At 34.0% G+C, this 18,940-nt stretch overlaps 1 long non-coding RNA gene across 1 annotated transcript; it reads left to right on the top strand.

Annotated features, from left to right (window-relative positions):
* The first annotated feature begins 2,885 nt into the window (after positions 1 to 2,885).
* On the top strand, positions 2,886 to 3,212 carry LOC114718365 (uncharacterized). The gene is made up of 3 exons (XR_003737806.1): positions 2,886 to 2,912; positions 2,988 to 3,092; positions 3,175 to 3,212. It is a non-coding gene; the product is annotated as an uncharacterized LOC114718365 (long non-coding RNA).
* The last annotated feature ends 15,728 nt before the right edge of the window (positions 3,213 to 18,940 follow it).

Here is an 18,940-nt window from a genome sequence, read left to right as displayed (position 1 = left end):
GTTGGGGTGGATATGATATAAATGGTTATTCTTTTTACACAAAAACCCAAGACGATAAGAGTACTATGCAGAATAGTGGGGTGATGGTAGTAGCGGAAGCCATGCATTTTGCTAGTTCTAAAGACAGAAACCTAATGTTGGCGGCAATGTCCTATTATGGAATAATAGAAGAGAGATGGGAGGTTAGTTATACCAGTTTAAAGTTCCTGTCTTCAAATGTAAGTGGGTTAATAGTGCTGTGCAAGTAGATGAAGAATTTGGATTTGTTTCGGTCGATCTTGAGAGGTTTGGATATGGAGACGAGCCATTTATTTTGGCAAGTCAAGCAAAACAAGTGTTCTTCGTTCCCGATCTAGCAAAAAAGAAATTGTCTATCGTGCTTCAAGGTAAAAGGCAAGGAGTTGGCGGAGATGATGGTGACTTACAGCTTAATCTTGATGAAACCCTGCCTTTCACAACTACTCGACCGAAAGCAATTGAATTAGATTTGGTAGATGATGACTATGCCGTTAGAGATTATCATTGTGAAGGAATTTGGGAGGATAATCGTTGTAAGCCTTAAATGAATTATTTGATTTTTTTTTGTGCTAAATATACTTAATAATATAATTTTTATATTAACTTGATATTTCTTATTCTTACATTTATCAATTCGTTGTTCTTTAAACAGGAAATGGACAGATCCAGTCAACAGGGTTCTGGAGACGACAGCTCTTTTACTAGCCGAAGAAAGGGTAGAGGGCTAACCCGTATGAGGCATTTAGCTTTACGTGATGAGAGCACACAGCCTATGAGGATTATAGTGGAGTTTGATGATGATCTGAAGTCTATAGGAAAGGCAGGGGCTCAATTTACTAGTTATGTGGGTTATGTCACACGCAGTAAGATTGGCATTGACATTCCTAGCTGGAAGAAGATGGACAAAGATTTGAAGAAAAACATTTGGGAGGATATATTGGTATATTGTGCATTGTTTTCTCTACTTGTTTCAATTATAGTTGTTTATTTACTTTATAACTCTATGCTATTATTGTATTGCAGCTGACATTTGATATTCTTGCCACTGAGCAAATGAGAGACCGTTTGTTTAAGCAACTTGATGAACAGTAGAGGGATTTTAAGGCTACGCTTACAAAACATTATATTCGTGGAAAAAGAAAGGGTGAGCATCCCAAGGAACGATATTCATTTATTAGTGACGAGGCATGGGAGAGTTTTGTGAAGCAACGTGAAGACCCTGTATTTCAGGTTTGGTTTCTTCAAACTTAATTTTTAATCAGGTCATATTTTATTTAACTAAACTAACTTTGTCAAATTTGTTTCATTATCATAGGCATTGAGTCAGAAGAACAAACAAATATTTGAGCAAAATGTATACCCACATACCATGTCTCGTGCAGGGTATGGTGGGTTGGAAAGAAGTATGATGGAGGAACGGATGAAGAATGCACAGATGGCTGCTGCTTCAGATCCTACTAGCTACATTCCACCTATTGAGCGTTCTTCTCGCCAAGAAAAATAGAAGTTGGCGAGGATTAAAAAGGGTCAATACATTACTCCACAATCTGCTGTTGTTGCTGGGAGGATTGTAAGTAATATTTAAGAATTATGCTTCATTAATTGTTTTTTTTCAATTATCTTAAATTGAATTTGTTGCTTTAATGATACAGGATACACTTGAGGAGCAATTATCTCAAGGTACATTCATCCCTCAAGGACAGATGGATATCTTGGCCACTGCTATTGGAATGGCTGACCATCCTGGAAGAGTCAGAGGGACCCCTAAAGGGATTGGTATTAAAGAATTTTTTGGCTTTGCTTCACGAAGAAGCACTAGATCATCCTCCGCTAACATGGTATCTAAAGAGGAGCTCGACCAACGACTACAGGAAGAAACAGAGAGAGTTCGAGCTGAACTAAGTCAACAACACATGGCAGAGATGCAAAAGATACGTGGCGAATTCGATGCCAAGTTTCAACAGACTCTGATGATGATGGGTACGAGCGGATTCCAGATGCCCCGAGTATCTGAACCTTCCCAAGTAATAATCACACATCTTTTTAAATATCCTAAAGATTCATTTGATCCATTTAAACTTATTTAATGTTCCTTAACTAATTTCATATTATGTTTCAGGGTTCACCTGTGATAAAAAGCAGAAAGGTCAGTAATAATCAGACACAGCAACTGACAGTGTCTGACCCTGTCGAAGACAATGGGATGTCATGTTCTCTCTATGTGGATTATGAAAATTCACCTATTCATGTTGCTAGTGGTCGAGCATTCATGGGCACAACGATTCACGGCAACAAAATTCCAATCCTACTGATGAGGTTCGACTCTTGGCCCAACCTAAAGGACATTTCATTTTGTGGCTAAAGAGACTTATTGCAAAGCCAATGGTGAAGAAGGCGGCAGCGAAGAAGGCCATAACGAGCGCATCATCAGATCCTATACTCTTGCCTCTTCCTGGTGATGTTGCACTTATGTATTCCAGTTTAGAGGTTCTTCATTCCATGGGGCCAAACATGATAAGCCTGTAACTTTCAAGATGCCGTTGGGATTGTGGGTTCAGATATAACATACAACTTCACCATTGACAAGAGGGACCTCGTTCAATTCCTCAACTTTGAGGAGCTTGATATAGTCTTCATGCAGCTCACTCTTTTGTAAGTTACAATATCATTTTCTTATTACATATTATACTTCATGCATGTCCTAATGTTTTTTACTTAAACAACAGGCACTTTAATCAAATCTATTGAAACGGAGGACTTAAAGGAACATATGGCTTTATGTGTCCTCAAGGGGTGCAGAAAGAATTTACTACTGTGGAAGCAAGGTCAATCTACATTATAACCACAATGACTCAAACCAGAAAGCCAATATATTTTGCACCTTAAGTGGAAGGGTAAGTGTATTATTGTATTTGAGATATACAAGTTGTATGTGTCGGGTTATAATTAACATGGTTTGCCTTTTGCAGTTATCATTGGACTCTAATTGTTTGTGCTCCTTTTGACAACAAAGTATACTGGTTTGATTCACTCTATGGAAGTCCATCCGAAGAAACCAAAGATGTCATCGACACGTTAGTTTATATTTATATATTTATTACTTGTGAAGTTTATAAAAACATGCTCTAATATCATTTTCTCATATACTATTGATAGGGCTTTTCATACTTTTAATGTTGTAGCGATTAAACAAAATAGACAAGCACCAACATGGATTCTTCCAAAGGTATATGTTGTTTTGAACTAACTTTTAAACATTTTTGGATGAATTAAAGTTAATGTTTATAATCAATAATGTCTAATATTCAATTTTATATCTTCTTTTTTTAGTATCGTTGTCAACAAGGACATGTTGAATGTGGATATTATGTCATCCGCTACTGAATGCCATAATTGAGACAGGAATGACTGAGAAATTAGACGAGGTAAAGATGAGTTACGTTGCATGACTTTCTTCAATTCATTTCACATTTTTGACTAAGTTTACTATGTTATTTTTTATTAATAGATATTTCAAAATACTGTGTCATATCTCATGGATGACATTAACTTGATGAGGGACACTTTGTCAACAACATTGGTACAAACTATTGAAATTTAGCTTTCAAATAGTTAGGTCATTTCTCAAAAAATTCATTGTTAGATGTTTTCTCTCGGTTCCCTCTTATATGTACATGTTCATGATTTCTATTGTACAGAGAAGTAGTTACTTCTATTTCAGAATTGTTGGTCCTAGCTAATACGTGTTCTTTGGTCTTAATTAACCCCTTAGTTCTATTGGCCGGTTTCCTTATTTTCGCATTGTGTAAAAGAAATTTCAATGCTGTATATATATTAACTAGCTAATTGATCTTGTTCTGCGTATTCTGCACTGCCTACATTTATTTAGAACCGTAAACTGCAGAGTGGTAAAAATGAAAATCCAGCAGAATTTTAAAAAAAATATTTTTAACGGCGGTTATATTTATAACCATCGTTAAAAGTATTTTCCACGGCGGTTAAAACAAAAAGCTGCCGTTGAAAGTTAAATTTCAACGGTGATTTTTTGTTTAACCGCCGTGGAAAATTGAGTTTCCACGGCGGTTTTTTATTTAACCACCGTGGAAAATCAACTTTCCACGGCGGTTCTAAACCGCCGTGTTTTCTTTACCTTTCAATGTCACCTTTATCAACTTCGCCTTCAAAAACGCCGTGAAAAGCCTTTTTTCTGGTAGTGATAACATCCTTAAACTTATGTATGATTTTGCCATATATATTATGCCATAAAAGAAAACTAGCACATATCCACATAAATATCTCACTATGCATTTAACCAAAGCATATCAAGCATAGGAAAAACATCCATTACCATAGTAAAGTTCAATCACCACATGACATAGTAAAGCAAGCAACACATACATATTAAGCAAGCAAGAAAAATAATCAAATTATAGATTCAATGCTACCTCTTATCCTTGATTCAATTCAGTTTCTTTGAGAGGTTGGTATTCTCCTTTGTTCTTCTCCACAAAACCTATCAATTCAAGCATAATTACAAGCTACTTTATCAACCATTCAAGCTTGATTGCAAATGCTAACCTTAAACACAATTAAATCCCCTTTTTCCTTGAATTTTGAGATAATTATTCCTTCTTTGATTCCATCAATCTCTTGAGTCATTCCTACATAATTTTTCATCTAGATCCAAATATCAATTAAAATTTAATAAAATCACATTCCTTCCCCTTCAAATGAAGTTAGCCAAATAGGGTCCCTATTGAATTCAAAAATTTTATTTTTGATTCCAATGCTTCCAAACACTTTTTCTTGGTGTTTCCCTACACAAAAACATCTTTTGAACTCATTGGAATCATCAAAATACATTGAAACAAACTCCTACCCCAAGAACTTGACTTGGCTGAAATGTATCTTTTGAAACCCTAACTTGGTTTTCTTTCAAAAATCAATCCAAACACCATTTAAACATGATAATTTCAGCTTATATTCAAGGCTTCTATCCTTCCCTAATCCATATCCAATTCGACCGAAATGTGACAGCATAACAACCTTAGATCACAACTTGAATTCCTAACCATAATGTAATATCCTAAGTTTTATTTAGGCCAAAAAAAATTCAAAAAAAAATATAATTGAAAAATAATATAATAATATTTTATTATAATGTTTTTTTAAAAAAAGTCCAACTTTCCACTCAAATCGGTGGAAAATTGGGGGGGCGGTGGAAAGTTGGGGGTTGAGTTTGAAAAACCCCCTACCCCATAATTCATTTCCCCCGCAGGTGCAAGAAGAAAAGAGAGAGAGAGAGAGAGAACTGAAGAGTGTGTGTGAGAGAGAAGCAGACTGGTGAAGGAGAGGGCAAGCTTTGAAGATAATTTAGGTATATAAAATTACTTCTCTTTATCAAACTTTCTTTATGAATATTTCCTGTATATTTTAAGCTTCCTATTTACATTATTACTATAGTGATTGGAAAAAATTTTGAGACTTATATATGATATAAGTATTGAGTTTTGACAAAAGATGACTATAGAAATTTAGAAGTAAATGAGTTGTTAATTTTAATCGGTTTAGATTTGTCTATTTGTTAGTTTTAGTATTTAAATTAATTTATTTAGTTGAAAATCTGTCATTTATGGGATATACCATATTTTTACTGATTAAATTTAAGTTAAATAATTTATTTGGATTATTTGATATATTATTGAGATTATAATCGGTTTAGTTTTATTTATTGGGTAACTGGAGGTTTTAAAATAATTATTGTAACTAAAAATTTTATTATTTATGGAAATATATATGGTAGTTATACTATTAAAGTTTTGATTATATTATTTAGTTATAAATATTTAAAGTATTATTAAATTTTTAAGAGTTTGATTTTGAGGTTTAAACTAAAAATGAGAGTTTTTAGAATTTAGAGCATAGTAATTTTATATTTGGAAATTGTGGAAAATCCTTTTTATTAAGGTAAATAATTTGGAGGTGGTAAATAAATAATTTGGGTTGTTAGAAATTTTAAGTTGTTTCTAAAATACTTAATAATTTTTGAGTTATGAGAGTTGCGGGAATTTAAAGTAAAAATTTAATTAAATTAGAAATTTAAATAATATAGAGAATTTTAATTAATTAATCAATTAGTTTATATTAATATGTGGTTATATTAATTGTGTAGATTAATTATTTGTTGAGCAAAGAATTGAACTTGTGGTAATCCTTAGTATTGCTTTGGCGAGAGGTAACCACTTTCCACTTGTTATATGTGCTAATATGTTGTTTATGAGTATTTTGCTATTTTTAGAATAATATTTGATATTTGAAACTTGAGTAGATATGTTATATCTTTTGAGCTATAAAAATTGTCTTGTGGGATTTTTGGAATTGTGATTGAGTTTGGAAAAGATATATGATTTATATCTTATGGATTATACTGAGAAAAGATTGAGACATTTTTATTATATTGTGAATGATTGGTTGTTATTTGGATTTTGGGATTGAGTCCTATCCTACCACGTGGTAAGGCCGCCATTGGTGCACATTGGTTGGCTTCTTCTTTCGCCCCCCATAGTGAGGGATAGGCCTTTGTGGCTTCTCATTTGTCCCCCAAAGTAAGGGATAGGCCCATATGTTTGATTGATCCCCCAGAGTGAGGGATAGACTTATGTGGCTTGTGTGTTGGGCCCCATAGTGAGGGTTTGGATGATTAAAATTATACTTTTATGGATATATCTATGTTTTTCAAGAATTAATAACTATCCCACTTGACACCTCACGAACACGTGTTAATATGTATGATGAGTTGGAAAGCTGGTTACTGAGGCATTTGTCTCACTCCATGGTTTAACATTTTCAGGCGATAGTTCAGGTGGTGGCCCATCAGGGAAGGCTCCGGAGGCATAGGGTGCTGTTATAGCTTGTATAGCCTCCCTACTTTTGTTCTATGTGCTGACTTGTTATATATTGCCACATAGGGCTCATCTACTATCATGATGTAAAATAATACTTTTAATTACTACTATCTAGTATGATAGGGCCGCGAGGAGGCCCGAGATATCTTAGACTTTGCATGTAACGCTCCTTTGAAAGTGTTGACTTTTGACTAATGAGCTCTATAGTTTATATTAAACTGATTTATCAGTTCGTACGTTTGAAAATATAAGTTTGGTTTGGGCTAATGGTTGAATGATATTTCTGGACTTTGAAAGTCCAAGGCCCAAGTGAACGATTGATGTGGCTCGTAATATAAGTTTATTTCCTTTAACCATGATAGTGATTTTAAAATTTTAAGGTTTCTTCTTTTTTATCATAGTTAATCGTTCGAATAAATTGAAAATTTTGATCTAAATGGGTTTTAAAGGAATGGTTGTCACACATAACAAGCTTTAAACTTAACCAAAATGAAGCTAAAACTTACCTTGATTAATCCTTGATCAAAACTTGATGTTTCCTCTACCAATTACATGGTTTAAGGTTCTCTTTTAAGCTCAAGTTTTCAGTTTGGCAGTACCTTCCCAAGGCTCTCCAATTTTGATTGAATTATTCAAATAAAGGGGTATTTATAGAGGTTTTTGGCCAGCTTTCCCCCTTGCATTTGTGGCCAAAAATTGGCCAATAAAAAGGCCATGTGTGCTCCTTCTTAAGCCTCCAATTTCAGCTTTTTGCTAAGTGTCCTTAAGCACTTGATTTTTATGTGAAATTTGGGCCTTAACTTGGGCTTAACCACTTAAATGAAGGGATATATGGGTGGCATGAATTTTGCGAGTTTTCTTGCCCCAAATCTAATCAAAATCTGATTAGGAAGGAGTAAGGAAAGTGGCCCAATCATAAAATATCAATTCCAAGTTAAACTAGTGTTTTATCGGTTACTGTTCACTTGTAATTTTCAATAATTATTCCAGGCTTCCAAAAATCCATCTTTCACTATGAAAAATCCTCATTTGTTATAGAAAGACTATATGAACTTTTGTGGAATTTATTTCCACCTCTAACCCCTTGAATTAAAATTCCTCTAAAAATAAGGTTTTACTAATAAGCTTTATCACTAAAATTCCCCAAAATATTCTCTTCACATCTAGAGGCTAAGGACAATTTTAAAATTCATAGCAATATGCCAAATAATTTATCCCTATTTTTCATCAGTTTATTGGTGCCTCTAGGTAGCTCAAATAATTAATTTTCTTTCAAAAACCTGTATAGGTCAAAAATACTAATAAATACTGTAAATTCTATAATAATTTATTTTCATTTGTTTTATACCTCTGGAATGTCCTATAATATTTTGTAGCCTCAAGCCTTTATTTTTCTTATTTTTAAGGAATTTTACAATTTTTCTAACACCCTTTTATATCCTGTCTAAACTATACATGATATTTTGAAAATATCTGTCCAGAGCCAATCCGGGTTTTATATCAAAAGTTGTTTCATCCTTCTGTCTACTTTCTATATTGGCTCCCGGCCTAATTTTTAACTTCCAATGTCAAGGTTAAATTTTTTAGGATGTGCATGTTTTTAGGCCTAAAAGCTTAGAAAGTAGCCTAAAGAAGGTAGGTTATGAAGTCCCTTTGAGCAGAAGTCCTAAAGATGTAAAAGGAAGCTATAACGAGAATAGGGACTAAACTGTAAAGTGAGAAATTTATTAGGAGCAAAAGTGTAAATAAAGTTAGGGATTCCAAGAGAGTCTCAAGGGCTCAGAAAGGGAAAATAGGTTAAGTTTAGACCTAAGGTTGAGGTGCAAGCCTCAAAGTGATTATTCATGAGGTTGAGCCTAAGCAAGGACAAAACCATAATTTCAAAAAGTTATGGGCCAATAAGCATAATTATGGAAAGTATACAGAAAAATCCTAGAAAATGAAAAATAGTGTATAAAGGCCTATTGATAAAAATAAATAATGAAAATACCCCTACAGTATCTTTAATAGATTTTTTAATATAGTGGCTTAGTTTGAGGTAATTATCTTGATGCAATTTTTGAGCCATAATGAGGTCTGAAAAATATATGTGATCGGACCGAAACGTCATCTTCTAGGTCATCAAGATTGTGATTGCACCAGATAATGCAGTATAGGGCACAACCAATTGTTCTTCTTGAGGAGCACTTTATTGGAAAAACCTAGATTAGATTGGTTATCAAAAACATAATGATTTGAGTAAAGAAAAGGGGGTTTAATTGTTCAAAAAGCGATACAGTAAATGTAAATTGCAAAGAAGTAAATCTTTTTTGTCTTTTAAACAGATGAAGATATGCTTTGGATTAAAGGAAAGGTATGATGGGATAGACTCTTGATGATGAAAACTTAGCTATCATCGCTCTTAAATTGATTGGGAGTTTTGGAAATCTCTAAGTCTGATGAAAATCCCAAGTAATCACTTAGATCCAAAGTTTTAATTAATGAAAACTCACTTTAATCAAAGTTGATTAACATGTCTTAAAATATTGTTAAAAATCACTTATAGTGTAAATGAATGGATGATGCAAATGCCCTCAGATTGTCAATCAATAACCACAAAATACCAAGTAAAGAGATTAATCATTAATGATCATTGACAATCATTTAAGCACAAGGATTCAAACTGAAATATTTATATAGATGAATCAATATTAAACAGCATCCAATTCAATTAAATTGCAGTAGTCTAAACACAAGATTTATAAATCATAAATCAAGTCTTACATAAGTGCAAAAATTCCTAAATCTAGAAATGTTTAACGCAAGTTTAAGCACAGATTTAGACTAAGAAACTCTCCCATTAAGTCCTTGAGCTCAAGTTTCATCCCCCATCACCAAGAGGCTAATGGGTTAGCCTCTCATATCTTCAAACTGGTCACAATTGCTCCAATGTGTTCAGCTATGAGTAATGCTAAAAAGGGGCTGCAAAAATGGAGAAAAAGGTGGTGGAAGTCATTTAATCGGTTCAGAATCCCAAAACATGGTAAAGAAATGAGGAAAAATAGAGGTTTGAGGTGTGGGATCAATGGAGACTTGAAAGACGAAGGTTAAGGCTCATCGCTTTGCAAATCTGTAGAATAAAGAGTGTCTAGTTCATAGTGGCTGCTCCCCTAGTTCCAGAGGCTAAAAAACTTATTTGAAAATGCACAGCTTTAGTTAACATGCTCAAGTCGTGACCTCAGAAACTCACGTCGCGAATTGAAAAGTTCAAGTCGCGACCTCATAAGTCCATGTTGCAACCTGGTGACACAGAGGACATTCAGCCTTGACCTAGCTCCAAAATGCCCATGTCATGACCTGGGGACACAAAACACTCCAAATCTTGCGTTTTGGCTCTTATGATTTTGTGGCTTCTTCAATGCTCCATCTTAGGTCTTGGATCCTTCTCCAATTGCCTAAAAATAACAAGAAGGAGCTTTATAAAGATTAATTGATTACAGATAAAGGTAATTACAATTTGGACGAGAAAAAGGACCTTTTTTACCCTTAAACATCAGAATGTAATGCATGGATCGATATAATCAAAAGGATATAAATACATGCATAATAAGGGCAAAAGGTATTGCAAAACATTAGGAAACACCTAAGAAAACCATGTAAATATTCGGTTTTATCAGTCTTCCACGTTTCTAACTGAAGAAGTACCAGCCAGATCCCTCTTATAATTTAGGAATATCACGCTACAAGACAACTTGACGTTCAAAGTAAAGATCGTGGATCGACGAATTAAGCATCTGCGAAATAAAACCATTTCAATAGTCAAAGGTGATTTGGAAAGGGTTGACATGAGAGGAAGCAATGTGGGAAAAGGAAGATGACATGAAGAGCAGTTACTCAAAGCTCTTTATCTGGGGTATAATTAAATTTCGAGACGAAATTTATTTAAAAAGGGGAGGAAATGTCCATCCTGTAAAAATTAACCCTGAACATGGATATGAAAAATCAAGTCAAGGGCTAATATAGAAGGTAGATTGACTGACAAAGCCAGGCATAACATAAAATCTGAATAGAGTCCAGACTAATATTTTTGAAATTATCAATCCAAGAAGGGCAAAATGGAAAAATTGGAAAACAAATTCCATAAATTTTTCAAAAAATAGTAAAAAGATAAATTAGAAGTTTTGGAACCTCGATTGAGGCCCTGAAGGTGGAAATAGTATGAAATAGTTGATTACAAAATTTTCTGAAAACGGAGGTTTTCTAGGAAAAATAGCGGAAATTGAATAAAAATAATTATTATAATTATATGGAGGCCTCAATAATTTCAGAAAAATATGAAATAATTATCTGAATATTTGATTGAATTTATAAAATTGATTTCAACCCCTAAAAGTATGGGAATTAATTTTAGGGGATTTATTTCCAAAAGTCTTACCAATAAAGCTTTATTCGGAGAAAATTCAAAATAAATAGTTAAGGGTGGAAAAAAATTCTAGAATTTTTCAAATTCCATTCTTATATTAAAATGGGATTTTTCATGGATAAAAATATGATTTTGGAGGCCTAAAAAAATTATGAAAAGTTACAATTGAATAGTAACTAATAAGCCTCAATATTTTTTGGAATTGATATTTATCAATAGGCCCCACTTTTTCTCCCATTTGGGTCAAATTTGGGCTTCATTTTGGGCCAAGAAAACCCCAAAATTTTGTGCAAAATAGCTGGCCCATAATTACAGAGGTTTCAGCCCAATTTCAATCAAAATATTAATGGAATATTCCTGGAATAAGGACACTTGGCAAGATCATATTTTTGAGGCATTTGATGGCAACCACTTGGCATCTTAAATGGCAGCCTAACACACCACATATGCAAGGAGGGAGGCTAAAAAATTTTTCTATAAATACCCCCCAAAACCATAACAATTCAGCCAAATTAGAAAAGTATAGGGGAGGTGCTACCAAATTGAATTCTTGACTTGGAGGAAGAGCTTTTAACAGTGTATCTGAAGGGAGAAACATCAAGCTTTGGTCAAGGATCAATTAAGGTAAGTTTGAGCTTTATTTTGGTTAAGTTTAAAGCTTGTTTTTGGTTAGAAAATAAAGTTGTAATCTAAGGTTATTATACTACCATATTCCAGTCAAGTTGAATATGAGTTAGGGAAGGATAGAAGTATTGAAAATAAGTTGGAATTATGATTTTTGAGTGGTGTTTGAATTGATTTTTGGAAGAAAACCAAGGAATTAAGACACTCAATTCGGCCAAGGTAAGTTCTTGAGTAGGAGTTTGTTTTGCTGCGATTTAATGATTCCAATGAGTTTAAAAGGTATTTTTGTCTAGGGGAACACCAAGAAAAACTGTTTAACATAATTGGAATAAAAAATGAAAATTTTGAAAGTTATACTACCTTTATTCGGCCAATGTAAGTTGAAGGAGAAGGAGTGTGATTTTGTTAAATGTAAATTGATATTTGGATTCTACATAAAAAAAATTGTATAAGAATAAGCCAAGACATTGATGGAATCAAAAGAAGAATAATAATGTCAAAAATAAAAGAAAAAAGGGATTTAAGTAGGTTTTGTTAGATTTAAGGTTTTGATGATAACAAATTAAGTTATTAAGTTTCTCTGCATAATTGCTATATTCATTGATCAAGTATTTGATTATTGGATAATCGAATATGTGTTAAATAATTGACTATATGTTTTGAGTTCAAAAACTGTTAAGTTTTATCGATCACATGTTAGAATTCACTGTGTTAGATAAGATGCTAGATAAATAGGTTTATCGATCACCTGTTAGATCATTGGTAATATTGTTTCAACTTGAGTACTTTCATAAAATTATCGATCACCTGATCGATAATTCAAATAATCGATAAGCTACTAGGTAAAGAGGTTAACTTCCTCACTTTTGACAGAGGGTTAATTGATCACCTTAACAATTAAGAAGTAATCAATAACATGTCAGATAATTAGTAAGTCTTTTTAACTCACTTACTGTTCAGAATGCTTTATGAATTATCAATCATATTATCGATCATCAGTTTATCGATGACTTGTTCCAACATTGCTTGGCAAAACTCCTCTGGTTAATTGATAATCTGTTTGATCAATCTCTTCTCTGATTTATAATAAATCAAGCTTCTCACTAACAGTAATCAATCATTTAATCGATAATTTAATTATTGATCACTTAATCGATCAACGTTATGTTTTTCTAGGATTTAAGTCTAAGTCCTTTTAAAATGTTTTTGCGATAACTTGTTTGATCAAAGTTTTATCGATAACATATCAGATTAACGTAGTTCAAAGTTGTCACATCTAATAATATGGTAATTAGAAATCAGAAATATTCCTAAATAATTAAGGGCTAAAAATGATAAGGAGAAATAGAAGAATTTTGCTGGAAAATAATTATTAGGATTTTCCAAGTCAATTATGAAAATTTGACTAATTAAGGAAAATTGGACAAAAATAATTACGAAAAAATACTTCAAAGCCTCAAAAATTAAGAAAAAATAAGAATAATATGCTTAAAGAATTATATGAGATTATATAATTGGTTTTATGACCAAATTACCCTTGAAAAACTTACAAAGGAATTTAAGGGTAATTTAGGCTAATTTATTTGTAAAATTCCAAATAAATATTTTTAAGAAGAATAAAATTCCAAAAAAATTTCTATGAAGGAATTAGAAGAGATTATAGAATTAAAAAGAGACCCTCAAATATCCAAGATTTTTTCTAATTTCCTTAAAAAGTGGAAAAATTACTAAAGAGAAGGAAATTAGTTTTCTTTTTTATTTAATTGTTGGGAATTTAATGTTGGGACAAAGAGGGAATTTTGGGAAGGTAACTATGAGGAGAATAAATTATGGATCTGGTAAAAAATAATTATAGAGGTCAGAGTACTATAATTACAGAAAAGAAATTAAACCCGGAGTAAAAATGCAACGGTAAAGTGAAGACCTGAGTCTTGCACTTTAAATAGCCCACATTTTGCCATGTGTCAAGCCCCTAATGAAGAGGATTTGAATTTACCAAGTGTTACACCTCAAGTGGAGAGGATTTTGACTTTTGGTAATTAATCAGTTTTGGATTTAGTTAATTAAGAAAGAGAATGCAAGAGTAAAGAGGGGGTTGACACTTGGATTTTCATTTAATGTGGTGGTTGAGATATTCCGCTCATTAAAGAGAACAACTCCTCCCCCTATTTTCAGATTACCATTCAGCCAAAGAGAGAAAGTGAGGGAAAAGCATAAGCTTGAAGGAGAAATCAAGAGAGAGTGAGCAATTTTGGTTATCCAACTAAAGATTCAAGGTTGGTTTTTGGTTCCAAGTTGTTCTTTGCCTTGTTTTCATGATTTGTATGGTTGTAATTTCTGGTTTTCTCTTTTATTTGGAGGTGGCTGAAATGTTTAATAAGTAGGGGAGGAAGTTGTGTTGTTTAAACTTGATTGAACACTTCAAAGCATGATATTTCCAAGTGGTTTCAACTAGTTATATGTTGGTTTTGAAGAGATTTCTTTATTGTTGTGTAAGAGGGATTGTTCATCCAACATAACAACTGGACCCTAGGATGAGTTTTTCAATGTTTTAATATTTCCATTGTGCTCAAAATGGAAAATGGCGCAGGATAAACCTAAAGAATAAGTGTTGGAAGCATTAAAATCAAAGTTGTAATTTTTGGATAATGAACCCAATAGCTTCGGTCACTTTGATTCTACAAGAAGGAAGTTTCTTTTCTCAAATCTAAGTGTATATTTAGAATCTATGTAAAAAATCATGTAGGAATGAGTCAAGAGAGAATTGTTAGGGTTAAGGAAACAAGATCTAAAAATTTAAGAACAAAGATGGAAGCTTTAAAAGGGTTTAAGAGTTACTTGAGTTATGTTGTTGATTTTTATGTTGAATGGTTGATGATCTTGCTACCCATTTTGTGGTTTATTATGTTAGGGTTTGGCATTTGTAAAGGAAAGGAAGAAAAACAAAGAAAGCTCAAGCATTTGGAGCAAGATAGCAAAGTTTAACCTAACTACTAGCATTAACTTTGCATTGTTGATTATTGCATGATTGATTGCTATTATGTGAATGAACTTTGCTAATTGTGATGTGGCTGCTCTTTGCACTTTATTGCTTTGGCCTTTGCATGATTGAGATTGCCAAATTATAAGAATGCTAGTTTACCAATAGTAGCTAATGTGGTTATGCATAATAATGATGCTTGTTGATGATATAGTTGGTTAATTTTGCTATTGGGATATCATTGAAATCTCATTCTTTCCAAATAAAATCTAACCTTTTAGGATCTGAAACATCAAAGGGCAAGATGCAGATTCAAGGTTAATTATGGTGCCAAATCATAAAAATTTCATTGACTTTTGGTTATGTAATTATTCTGTTTGTTCAGTGCTGTAACCCTAACTGAACCGTCAACTTGGAATGACATTTTCGCTGAGTTTCTGAATGTTTTAAATCACAAAATTTGGCATGATTATAGATCATGTCCTGAGCTTTAATGTGATAGGTAGCACGTTAAAAATAGACAATTGTGTGATTTATAATGAGTTTTCAAAGTTAAGGTCTAGAATCTGGAAAAAGATTTTTACCAAAAGGATAGTGGTGACTTCCACAAAAACTTGACACTTTCTCAAATGGAATTAGTTCACAAGTATATTTTTCCTTCAAAGAGAATTCAATAAGATTTCCATAAAATTTTAAACCACTCCATTTAGATTTTTTAGATTAGTTATGAATTTTGAAATTGGTATAGAAAACTGGATTTTACCATATGAACAGTAAACATCCGAAAACCAACCTCCTAAAGGTATTTTTGAGCCCAAGACATTCCAATATGGTCTAAAATGGTCCTAATTGAACCCTAAGTCAATTTGATAGTAAGATGTGACACTTTTTGATATCAGAGTGGAGGTTCTAGCGTAGGATAGAATGCTTTGCTTAAATTTATTTGTTAGATAATGGGGTTGGTTGAGGAGGAACTGACAAACTTTTACAGGAATTGAGATGGAAAACACAATGGATTAGGATACTAGATCTGAGCCATCAGTCAATGATTAGGATGCTAACATAATCGATCTCACCGAAGAGGATGATCTAGTGGAATGGACTATAGGAGATGCTAGCCCAAGCCATTAGTCAGTAAGCTCTAACGATTACACCGAGCACTATACTAAGTTGCTAAGGATTTCTATGGAAGAGTTACTATACCTTCCTAGACTTGGTGACCTGATAGATCCCGAAACTAGCTTATATCAAGAACCATTGGACCTTAGTCTTTACATTCAATCTCGCAGATAGCCTGTTGTCCCAGATATTCATCTAAGCAACATTCCTGGACCTAGTACCAGACAGTTATACCCCCAGCCCTTGTACCATCTATGGCACCTGTAGTACCAGTTGTACTTGCCCCAGCTCCGCCTAATCATGAGATCCGCAGTGTGGGTTAGTTGAGTGATAGACTAAGGTTTCTAGGGTGTTACATTAGGATGAATGTGAACGCAGGCATGAGAGTATGCCTAGATTACCTCCAGGGCATAAGAGAGCTGCACCGAGCCCATGGACCAGGCAACCCTTACCTAGAACCCTTTGATTGGGTAAGAGAGATGGTAATGGTCTTGCCTAACACAGCTCTCTAGACACATAAGATTGTCAACCCAAACTACATACTCGAAGATGATATGGAGGATTGGATCTGGAGCCTTGAAGGCTTTGTTATTGTTTATTTCCTTTAGATGACTAGGACCCTTCTATTACTAATGTAGGATGTATTTTGATACAACTAACCATGGTAGGTTAGACTGACATTGCTTGGTGTATGTATGTTTTGAACTATATTGCTAATGACTAATGCTTAAACATTGAATGATATATGCATATTTTGTTAAATGGAATCCAAGCATGATGTTTACTTCTTGTTCCTTTGTTATGCTATCCGATTAGTTAAACACGATGGTTACAACTCGACAAAAGCTTTCACCAGAGAAACCCCCAGCTCAAGATGCAAGGGTCCCTCCCGATCCATTACAATTAATTCTAGATCGTCTTAAACAACAGCGAAAGACCATCGAGGATATGAGGGCGGCACAAGCTCGCCAGGAACAAGAGAGGGACGCCGCAATAGCTGCAATAGTAATAGTGGCAATGGCTAACTATGACAGGAGGTAACTAGAGGAAGAAACTTCTATGGTACAAGCATCAGAACAATTGCCTAGACAGGCAATACCGGCAGTAGACCCTAACAGCATCTAATAGTGGATGACTCTCTTCTGCAAACACAACCTACCGTCATTCAATAGAGTGTTTGATGTCCAAGTAGCGAAAGACTGGATTAACCGCCTGGAAAAGATCTTCAGAGTACTAGACTACCTGACAAAGTAGAAAGCCCAGGTGGCAATCTACAAGTTAGAGAAAGATACTGACCACTGGTAGAAGAATACTAAACTTATTCTGGATGCTCAGAACATGAGGGTGACATGGTAAGTGTTCTTAGAGCAATTCTATGAAAAATATTTCCTGAGATCAGTCAAAGATGAGAGAGAAGAAGAATTTCTGACCTTGAAGTAGACAGATGATGAACCCTTCGATGAGTACCTGGTTAAGTTCATCCGTCTCTCTCACTACTCAAGCTATCTCTGTTATCAAGACAATGAGAGGTGGATTACGAAGAAGATAATTTGAGCATTAAAGTAGTACTTGAGAGAGATGATTACTCCTAAACAATTTGAACAATTCAACAAGGCAGTTAAGGCCTGCCGAATAAAGGAGAACAGTTTGAACCATCATCTGATAGGCAAGCCTACTCCTAGAGCAGAGAAGGCAGGCCAGGGAGGTCAAGGTAGCACCTCATCTACTGTAAACCAAAAGAGGAAGTGACCAGGGATAACCACAAGAATAAGAAAGGCGGCAAGCTACCAAGGGGTAAGGAATGTGCAAAGTATGGCAAGAATCACGGTAATAGACCATGCATGGGTGGACAGAATGTTTCTACACATATGACAAACCTAGGCATTTCTCAAGAGAATGCCCACAGAATACTGAAAAGGCTTGACCACGCACCTGAGGCTGAGTGTTTTTCCTCACGAGGGAAGAAGCCCAAAAATCTCCAGAAATGATCCAAGGTACAATCATGATTAATAACTCCCCAGTGATTGTAATGTTTGATTTAGGTACTAGTCATTCTTTTATCTCATATACTTGTGTTAAAAGACTTGGCTTGATTATAAATATGTTGTCGTATGATATACATGTGTCCACACCAACACACATTAGGGTAATTACCTCTGATGTGTACTTAAACTATATAGTTTGTTATGAGCACTGTTGTACTGCCTTAAACTTGATATGTATGCCCTTCCATGAAATTGATATGGTAATTGGATTGAGTTGGTTGTCATCCCATGACATCCTGATGGACTATAAGAACAAAACCCTGATCCTACCCCCGAGAGAATTAGAGTTTGAATCTAGAGGTTAGATTGAATTTCATAACGGAAACTCAAGTAGGCAAATGCCTACGAAAAGGTTGCCAAAGATTTCTTATTTTCTTCTCAATGCAAGTAGAGGTTGAGGAAGGGATAGGAGAAATCCCAGTTGTTAAGGAGTTTCTAGAAGTGTTTCCCAAGGAGGTCACAGGACTACTGATAGACCTTGTCGCTAGGTAATCAAAGTTTTACTAGGGAAAATGCAGCAAGTGAGGCACTACCTAGGTCATTCTTCACAAGGAGCCTTAAGTTGTATTTCAATTCTTAACAATTCACTATTAATTATCAAATTACCAAGATGAGAGCTTGAGTTCAGAAAAAGAGAAATCAAAACAAGAAACAAATCTAATGAAAGGTAAATTGCAAATGAGATTCAGATGAGAGATAGTAGTTCCCCTAGCAATTTATCCAACCTTCCTTGTTCAATCTTATAATTTGGAGTCTCTTAATGTCAATTAAATGGATAGATTCAGCTACTGCTCAAATCTCTCTTAACATAGATCAGAAACAACTATCTTACTAGATTCATTATTTT

Source organism: Neltuma alba, unplaced genomic scaffold (assembly GCF_004799145.2).
Source record: "Neltuma alba isolate B1F8T4 unplaced genomic scaffold, ASM479914v2 tig00011839_pilon, whole genome shotgun sequence".
NCBI lineage: Eukaryota > Viridiplantae > Streptophyta > Magnoliopsida > Fabales > Fabaceae > Neltuma > Neltuma alba.
The sequence above is the reverse complement of the archived record's forward strand: the minus strand, read 5'-3'. Positions and strand labels throughout refer to the sequence as shown.